We start from the raw sequence: 10,338 nt of genomic DNA, 5'->3' as shown, positions 1-10,338 counted from the left end.
AGTATGGCCCCTTAGTCCTAAGAAAACTAGAAATGAAAATCTCCCACTTAAATCATCATGGATCCCCATCCACCTTTCTACTTTGGGCCTTCACTTCATGGGCTTCCCTGGACTAACACTATTTAAATAACTAATCTATTTACTTTAAATAAAGTTACAAAAATACTTAACGGTTTGCAGACCGTATTTAGATTACAAAAACATCACGATGCGCAGATCGTATTTTAGAATCTATGGCCAATACTAGTCTATATATACAGCAACATAATATCATATATTATAAAAGTGCCATATAATAAATCACTCAACATGCTGACAACGCATTTCCCAAAATATCTTATATTTTAAATCATAATTAGATAATATCGTATATTATTCATGACCAATTATAAAATATCATATATTTTAATTCAGGCGTGAGATAGAATCAAATCATATTTTAATCTAGAAAGATAAATCATATTTAATCTTCCATGATTATCCTAACAAACTTAGGAGATTCTATTTTAATTATTAGCTAATCAAATAATTTTAAAATCAATTATATCCTAATCTAAGTATGGGATAATCACATTATTTAAATCAGTTATTATCCTTTTGGAATATGCTCAGAATATCCTAATCAATCTTATCCAAAATTAACCACTTAATTATGGATAATTACCAATTTAACAAATTTAAATATGGATAATATCAAATTTAACAACTTTTGAAAGATTTGATTTTATCCTAAACAAAATATTTTTATCCAAAATAAAAGATCATATTTTCAAAATATTTTATTTTATCCCAAAAATAATCATATTTATCTTGAAATATTTTTAAAATAAAATAATTAAAAAAAATTTTCTTTTGAAAATCGAGCTACCATCGCCGGCCACCGTGGTTGGCTAGCCAAAGCTAGCCACGGTGGCTGGTTGCCGGCAGCAGCCACTGCCGCAAAGGACAGCAGCGAGCAGTAACAGTGGCAGCCACGGCAGCAGCGTGCAACACTTGCACAGCTGCTGCCCAGCCACCTTGGACCGCTGCCCTCCCTTCTGCTCCCTTTTGGACTGCCAGCAGGTCAGCAGCCACATGGCTGCGCCACCCAGCCACGCTTGCTGGCCTTAAATTATTTTTTTTTTTAATTTAATCAAAATAACTTTTATTAAAATTAAATTAAATCAGTCCAAATTTTAAAATTAAATCATCATTCAATATTAAAATTAGGGTTTATCATAAAATTAATCCCAATTTAATTCTAACTCTTAAAATTAAATCGATGATCATACACAAAACATTTTTATACATAAATCAATCCGATTAAAATTATGAAACATAAAACAATTAGAATTAAATCAAAATTAAGCACAAAAATCATATTTTAGGGCTCTGAATTTTCGAAAAATTCGAAATTAGGGTTAGAGGTTCGAAAATTTCGAACATTTTAGGGATAAATTTCGGTCCTCTTCATGGCTATTTGAGCATAATTAAATTGCATTTAATCAATTCCAAAAGTTTAATCACAATAAATATAACAATTCAACCATGATTAAATTAATTTCTCCCTCTTAATTGATTATAAAATTAACATGGACTTCAAATAATCGTATGATTATAATCTAGCGCGTTCATGTAAAAGGCTAACCGATACCATTGTAGGAGTTTATAGGTACTATAAAGCGGAAAACCATGAATCATATTCAATCAAGCACCTAATCCCAAGATCGCATGCATAACACACAAGACATATATTCATACCTTTGAAGTGTGAATTCCACGTAGCAATTGATTGACAAATCAGGGAGAGAATAGAGCCCCAAGCGTTGCTCCTCTACTTAGTCCACGACCTTCGAACGAGTCGTCCACCAATACTAGACTGGTCGAGTGAAAAGGAAAACCGCGATCGCCACCTTTAATGGACTAACCGACCACCACGAACCACCACAACCGGCGCAAGGGAGGAGGAGAGAGCAGTGAGAGAGAGAGGAGTATGAGAGGGGTTTGGTCTCGTGTTTGCTAATTAGGGTTTGATTAAACTGATCACTCAATTGCATCCACTGAAAAACCTAGGCACTTAGTCTATTTATAATCTTATTATAATTAGACTAAGTCACGAAGCCCAATAACCTCCATACTACTCCATGTAGTCGCCCATACTAGGGGATGAGGCCCATCATGGGCCTCATCCTCTCGTGCTCGATGTAGGCCCTTTGTGTGACCTTATAGGATTCGTTCATGTGGGCTTTGGCCTATTTTACTAGCCCAAAGATCGTTAGTACCTCTAGCTATGATATAACGACAACCCAAATGTACGAACTTAATTATCTCCATAATTTGATCCATTTATATATCTAGTAATTGCACATGACGAAGACATAAATTCTTTATCACCCCCTTTATTACGTGTTACTATGGTGGAGGTTCCCGAACAAGAAGGAGTCCATAAGTGTTCTAAATGAAGACCTAGCAAGGAGAAGTGGTAAATTCCCGAACAATTAGATCAATCATATGTTCTTTTTTGTTTAAATAACTGATAAGGGGTTAGATAGGTTGTTAAACTACTACCCTAATCAAATTAATCATTTATATTCCTAAACTACCCTAATACAAGTATAGGGGCATGTAAAGGGTCGAACCACTAAGGAAGCTCACTCGTCCAACATCAATATCACTAATGCAAGAGTAAAAAAAGGGGAATGTTTTTGTTGGTTTTTGGATAAAAAGCACTAAAACTACAAACAAGCAAAGATAAAGATGATTAAATCAAAAGAGAACGACGCTAGGGGTACGGGGGTGTCAAACATGATTAGAAAGAGGAGAACAACGATGGTTATCAAGATGAACATGCCAAGGAACACAAGGTTCTACCTAAACAATTCATTCTCATGCAATAATCTAGGCAAATCAATGAAAAAGGTGTTTACTAATTAGGATCATTCTCATGCATTCTATTAGTTACAATCGAATCAAGAGAATAAAGAAGCACAATCCATAAAACTCTACTTTAACACCTCATTCTCATGCAATCATTAAAATAGAGATGATCTTAATCTAGTTCAAATCACTTTCATGCATTTAAACTAGAGAACATCAAATAAAGTGCCACAATAATCTCAAGCTATCAAAAATCATGTCTTTCATCAATTTATGGCATGAGTTCAATCCAATCATCATCATTCATCCAATATCAACACATATTTTCCACCCTCTTCCCCTATCTAAGAAATTAGCCTAGAGAAGGGGGATTAAACATAATAGCAAAACTAGAAATAAACTCAAGAAACACAAAACAAAACATGATTAAGAAACAATGGAAACAATAATAACTAGATGAACTAATAAGATTAATGAAAATAAACAACAAAAAGGCAAATAAATAAAGCTAAAAGAAAGGATTAGAGATTACTAAAGAGAGGATTGATAAAAGATGAAAGCTTGAAGTCTTGCTTGATTGAAGATTAAACTTTATCAAAGTTGAATACAATAAAGGAAACTTGAGTAATAATCCACTTTCTCTCTCTAAGATTAGGGCTAAATGTTGATAAGATAAAAGATGATTACAAACTTGAATAAGGAGGCTATTTATATGCATCACAAAAGACAAAAATAAAACACCAAGGAGAGCCCTCTAGCGAGTAGTCGCGCCCTCTCCAATCTGGGTACGGAGCTGCTTAAGCCAGCATCCCGCGCCCGCGGCATCTGAGCCCGCACCCGCGGCTAAAAGCAGGAGAGGCCTCTCCTACTGAGGAGAGGCCGCGGTCTGGAATTAGGGGAAAAGGCATCCTCGATATGCCGCGCCCGCGGGTCAAGGAGGAGAGACCTCTTCCAGGGCGCGGCACGGCATCTACCGAAAGTCTGGCAAATCTTCAACATAAAGCTCCTCATTGAGAGACACTAAGAAAACCAAAGAAAAAGGGGTAAAAGGAAAGGAAACACGAGAAGGGATAAGAGAAAGCAAAACTAAGGTAAAATGCTTAGAAAAGGCTCAAACAAGTGCAAATGAGGGGAGAATCCTTAGAGAAAAAAGGATAAAAGGGTGCCATAGATGCCACTCATCAATAACTTTTAATCAATTAATTAGTGTTGTTTGATCACTTTAAACAAACTTTTAATTAATTAATTTCACATAGCATCTTGCGTTACATAAAGAATAGAATTGAATAATTAATTGTTGTTTGATCACTTAAGACAAGGCGAATATTGTGTGTTTCTTGTTCTTTTCACGAATTTGAATTAAATAAGAATAACGACTTTTGCAATGTAATTCCTACGTGATTAATGCTTGTAAATAAAATCAACTAACTTAGTTTCTAGGTATCACGTTGTATACATTGTTTGGTGATAAAATTGTGAAAAAAGAAGAGCTAGTAGAGGCCGCACTAGGGCTAGGATAACGATTCCCCCCTAAAGGGAACGTTATCTTGGTACCCTCGCTCCCGAACTCATTTTTGGTACATGTAGACCAATTTGGGCATGGGTAAACTTACGATTCGTGCTAAATATCTCTTGAACTCTACTTGGGAGAGAGGCATGAACGAGGTTTATGAGTTTTCTTAAAACTCATTGGCGACTCCTTACTTGTTTCTTACAAAAAGCGTAATGATAGGATCAACTCTAATTCAAGGCCCCCCAAACAGTTAGGAATTCAAATCCTAATACACCCTAACAAGTGTAAAGTCCTAGGCTTTTAAAGGGCCATGGGCATATAAAGAGAAGGATCCCCTACGATGGGCACACCCTCCTTACACTTACTTACAATTAGCAATTCTGATTATGTTAGCGACTGAACTACATATGTTGAATTGAGAGCGTTAAGACCCGACCGTAGACTTAACAATTGCTCTAAGCTAGTTAATTGATCAATTGAATTGTTATTGATATTTTGATAGATTTAGAACTATAAGCATGGTGAACCATAACCCTAGGCCGTTTAATTATTTTTACTCTTACTTTAATTTAGACCAACTTTTTATCCCGATTTTGTGACATAGTTTAGTTTCTCCAATTTCTTAGAAGTTATATTGAATACCATATCTCTGTGGATTCGACCCTACTTACCCTGTTACATTGTTAGTAGGTTTTGTTAGGAATTTATTTTTGACAGGTGTACGACAACCTATCACCCCTGCCAGCGACTGGCCATGTCGGGGCCCATCGACCCTAACCTCCAACGCCGTCTAACCTACCCCTCCCTTTTCCCCTTACCCCGACCCCCCTTTCCTCGTCGCGCGACTACCCAGCAGCCAAAGCCTAAGCCCTTAAATCCCACCCTCTTCCTTCCCCACCACGAAGAGCTCCCCTCCCTTGGGGTTGCGAGATGTACGTGTGCTAGGCTGCTACCTGTTCTTGTGATGTTAGTGTTAGAGCTGCGATGATGTGCGATTAGAAGCAACTTGAATTGGTGTGTTGGCAGGGGAGCTCGGGCAGTGGCAATAATGGTCGTGGGCGCAAGGTAAGGGGAAAAAGGAAGAGGCGGGCTGACTGACGGTGGAAATGGTGAAGCTGGGTGCCGATGTGGCCGGTCGCGGAGGGCTAGGGATGGTTGGGGCTGCTGGTGATGGTGTTGGAGGAGGGTTTTTATTTTTACTTTTAAGTAAGTATTTTTTTTTTAAAAAAATTATTATTAGAAAAAAATAGTTTTATTGTTAGTTAAATGTTAATTAGTAATTACTTATTGTTTTAAGAAAAAAAATTAGTTATAAATTAAAATTAAAACTTATTTTTGACCAATCAGGTATTAACACATGTAAATTAAATCTTAAAAAAAAAAAAAAATTACCAATTCAACAGGTATAAGCCACTTGGGACCGTTGGAAGCAAATTTAGAGATGGCAATGGATCGGATTTAGATCGGGTGGAGCTTCACCCCGCATCCATCCATCATTCCAATCCCATCATCCACATTTATCCATCACCTGCTTCACCCATCATCCGTATCCGTCCATCCATCATCCGCGGATGAAACAAGTGGATCGGGTGACTAATGGATGAACATTTTATGAACAAAAAATTCGCATAAAATTTAATTTATGGCTATTTCTACCGTAAGTTATTACTATTTTTTTAAAATAAAAAAGAAGCACTAACTACATATTCTTTGAAAAAATTAATTTGCAACAAACAAAGTATTTTTATTGTATATTTTAATTTTTTTTAATTAAAATTCTTAGATTAAAAATCTTTTTATATGTTAAATGGGTGGGTGGATGGTTAGCGGGTGAAAAATCATCATCCATATCCGATCCGATTCATCATCCAGTTCATCCGTCACCCACTTTTCATCCATTTATTTTCGGGTATTCGTCCATTTATTTTAAGCGAGTGGATCGAGTTAGTGGATATCCATCTAATATTGCCATCCCTAAGCAAATTCACATTAAAGTTCGAATTATTAAAAAATAATCCAAAATTGAGATTATTTTTGACGAATGAGGCAAAGTTTTTTTTTTTTTTTTTTTTTTTTTTTGAGGGAACGAATGAGGCAAAGTTGAGATTATTTTAGGCAATTTTTCCTTTTTTTTCTTAAAGTTTTTTAATAATTAAATAATTATTTAATAATTTAAAAAATAGCCAATGAGAGGCTGCCACGTGGCGTAATTAACCATAATGACTAACGGAGCCGTTAGTCATTAAGGGCATTTGGTGACATTTTCAGAAAACTTATGGGTATATGATGAATTTGAAAAAATTTATGGGTATTTGGCGAATAAAAAAATTACTTTAGGGTATATGGTAATTACTCCGAAAAAAATAATTTTTGATTAATTTATTTTTTAATAATATTAAATTAAAAAAACAACCAATCAGGAGATGCCACGTGACACAATTAACCCTTATTGACTAACGAAGTTGACGCTCATTAGTCATATGAGTATTTAGGGGCATTTTTGTTAAACTTGGTATATCGTGTATTTAGAATGTTTCATGGGTATATCGTGAATGCTCGTGTATTTAGAATGTTTCATGGGTATATCGTGAATGCCCGAAATACTCAGAGATATTTGGTAAAATAACCGTATTAAGTATTAAATTCCAACCGATACCGCCTTAACCCCATTCCTGATTCCAAACTCATCAAACATTGCGAACCAAACGCCATTAGACGGATCTAACCCATTAGGGCTCCACCAAGTCGTCCAACCCATTGAGGGGGCGCGCGTTTGGTTCAAACAATGGTATGGGTTTGGAATGAGGAATGAAACCAGGGTGGTATGGGGTTGAAACTTGATACTTGATTTCATGTGTTTGGTTTTTATCTAGGAATGATAGTTTTCCTTTTAATTTTAAACCTAAAGGTATGGGTATGAGCCATACCCACCTCCCCCCTTGGGTTTCAAAAACCCATACCTTGGGGGTTTGAGGTATGGGTTTGAAAAATGAAATTTCAAGAAACAAACACAAGGTATGGGTTTTGCTCATTCCAAACTCATGCCTTATACCTAATATGCTTGAACCAAACACCCCCTGAATTGCTCTCCCTCAGATCTCCATTGAAGCGCACTCAACGTTTTCCATTGAAGCGCAGTTGACGTTCTCCATTGAATCTAGTTCTTGTATCCGCCATTGAAGCAGCTTCAATTCTGGTAAGTTGTTTGTATTTGTTATCATCATTTCAATTTCACAATCTAATGTTTCGAAAATCTGAACTATTGGTTCTAAATTTAAGATTATGAAAGCATCACCAAAAGAAAAGAAAATTATGAGCCTAATTTGATTATTGAATCAAATATTCCTAAAATTATGAGATGATTGAATCAAATTTGGTTGCTAATGTATTGCACAACCCTTTGATGTTAAGATTCAGCTATGAAATTAGAGCTCTTTGTGTGTATTAGTTATGGCAATTTGGCTATGTTAATTTTCAGCTGAAACAGAAGGTTTTGAGTGATTCAGGTGTAGACATAGACTTTGGTGCAGATATGGATAAAAGTCTTAGGAAGAAGAAAAAGAAGGATGTGAATGGGATAGATGTAGACACGCTATGGGATGATAATAAAAGTAAGGGAAAAATGAAGAAGGGTAAATCTGGAGACAGGAGAGGGGCTTCTAAGGTTTTAGAATCATCAGGTGAGGCTGTCAATGAGGAGAATTTAGAAGTTAGTAGATCAAAAAGGAGTAGAAAGAGGAAAAATGATAGAGATGATGTGGATCATAAAGAGAATAGTGACATTGAGCTGGTGAAGGGAGGTGCGACACACTCTAAAGAAGAAGGGCATGCTAAGAAGAAGAAGAATAAAACAGAATTCAAAGTGAAAAAGAAGTCTAATGATAATGTTGGTGATGCTAGTTTTGTAGAAAAACAGACTCATCATGAGGTTATTGCGAACAAGAAGCAGAAAAATGTGAAGGACAATTTGGGAGATGTATATTTGAGTGAAGAGCATTTGGGAAATAGCCATGTGAATGCACACAAGAGTGTTGAGGATAGTCAACTTGGAGGCAATAGTAACAATGAGCAGGTGATTAGGAAAAAAAAGAAGAAGAAATCAGAAAAATGCAAAGATGCTGATTCTGCTGGTGCCTCAGAGATAATGGATACGGAAGGAAGTATTGGTCATACCAATTTGAATGTAAATCAGTTTGACAATGAGGTTATTGAAAACATCCAACCTGTAAAAGACAAAAAAATAAAAAAGAAAAAGAAGGATACTTCAGGAGCAGTTGATTCGGATAAAGAACTTGAGAAGAGTACCCATTGTGCGCCAATCAATGGAAGTCAGAAAAATAAGGATAGAGGCAATAAAAAGAGGAAGGAGAAATCTCGTGGGTGTTATACCGAGGTAGATGCAACTGATTGTATGCCTGAGATGAATAAAGCTGCTGAGCCTTCTGAATTTTCCAACAATCATAAGAAATCAAAAAAAGTCAAATTTTCTGAAACTGTGGAAGTTTTCCCTCTTGCTGATGAATCAATCAAGGAGAAAAAGAAAGTGGTTGAAGATAGAAATGAGGAGAACAACAGTGTTGAAAATGGGCTGGTACAAGGTAAACGATTCTCCAAAGAGGAGGATGAGATGGTCCGAAATGCTGTATATAAATACATAGAGGATCACCAGCTGGGTGACGAAGGTGTTGAAATGGTCATGAACTGTAGATTGCACCGAGAACTGAAAGGCTGTTGGAAAGAAATTGGAGAATCTTTGCCTTGGAGACCTTATATAGCTGTCTATAGCAGGGCTCACATACTTTTTGAACGAAGTGAGGATCGCAAGTGGACCCCAGAAGAGGTGGAACTAGTCAAGAAATTCTATGAAAAGCACGGACCAGATTGGAAAATATTGGGTGACGAACTCGGTAAACATCGGTTTCATGTTAAAGATGTATGGAGGAGGACCAGGTCCCAATTTAAAAAAGGGGGCCTGGTCCCAAGAAGAGTACCAGAACTTATTTAATCTTGTCAACATGGATTTGAGCATGAAAGTATATACAGAAAAGATATCGAAGCATGGTATGCTACGAGATAACATAGCTTGGGAGGCAGTTAATGATCAGCTCACAACTCGAAGCAATTCTTTATGTTGCATGAAATGGTATGACTTGTTAACATCTCCCATGGTAGCTGAAGGGAAGTGGGCTAATTCTGATGACTATAGAATGTTGATTGCACTCGTAGACCGTGATGATGCTTGTGAAGATGATGTGGATTGGGACAACCTTCTGGAACATAGATCTGGTGATATTTGCCGTAAGCGTTGGAATCAAATGGTACGCCATATTGGTGAGCATGGTAGGAAATCATTTATTGAGCAAGTTGAAATTCTTTCCCAGAGATACTGCCCAAATATTTTAGAAGCAAGAGAATCTTATGACAACAGACCTGCTGTTGATGCTTAATGCTGTTTTTGTGTTGTAACTGGTTATAAATTGTAGAGACGATGTGATTTTCTACTTTATCTACTTGTATTTTAGAGATTATACTCTTACATGATAGTAATTTATCTTTGAGGCACCACCCCCCCCCCCCCCCCCCCTTTTTTTTTTTTTGGTGAATCTCAGTGGAATTTTGTGAAGTTAGGAAAATGTTGCTGTAATTACCGACCACATAATTTCCGTCTATAGCCTCTATAGTTTTTGAATTGAATGTTTTGCCCTGCTTTGGAGCAGATTCTTATATTTACTTGGTGTCCTCTTCTATTGTTATTGTATGTATTTGTTATATCTTATATGAGTATGATTTTTCTGTTTGTGTGTAGTGAAATAGTGATTGTGCAAGTTATTGAATGCTCCTAACATATCATGATTTTAGTAAATTCACGGTAAGAAGGGAACAACTAGCATGTGACTGAAATCAGAAAAGAAAGATGGAGCAAGAAAGGAAGAGTATGGTTTCTTATGATGTCATTTGCAGTTCATTAT

At 36.3% G+C, this 10,338-nt stretch overlaps 1 pseudogene across 1 annotated transcript; it reads left to right on the top strand.

Moving 5' to 3' along the window:
- Nucleotides 1-7,436: 7,436 nt before the first annotated feature.
- LOC145580227 (uncharacterized) lies at nt 7,437-9,905 on the top strand (annotated as a pseudogene). Its single transcript, XR_014099343.1, has 2 exons — nt 7,437-7,565; nt 7,848-9,905. The product of XR_014099343.1 is annotated as an uncharacterized LOC145580227 (transcript).
- The last annotated feature ends 433 nt before the right edge of the window (nt 9,906-10,338 follow it).

Source organism: Chenopodium album, chromosome 14 (genome assembly GCF_948465745.1).
Source record: "Chenopodium album chromosome 14, dcCheAlbu1.1, whole genome shotgun sequence".
NCBI classification, from domain to species: Eukaryota; Viridiplantae; Streptophyta; class Magnoliopsida; order Caryophyllales; family Amaranthaceae; genus Chenopodium; species Chenopodium album.
This window is presented reverse-complemented; position numbering and strand designations above follow the sequence as displayed.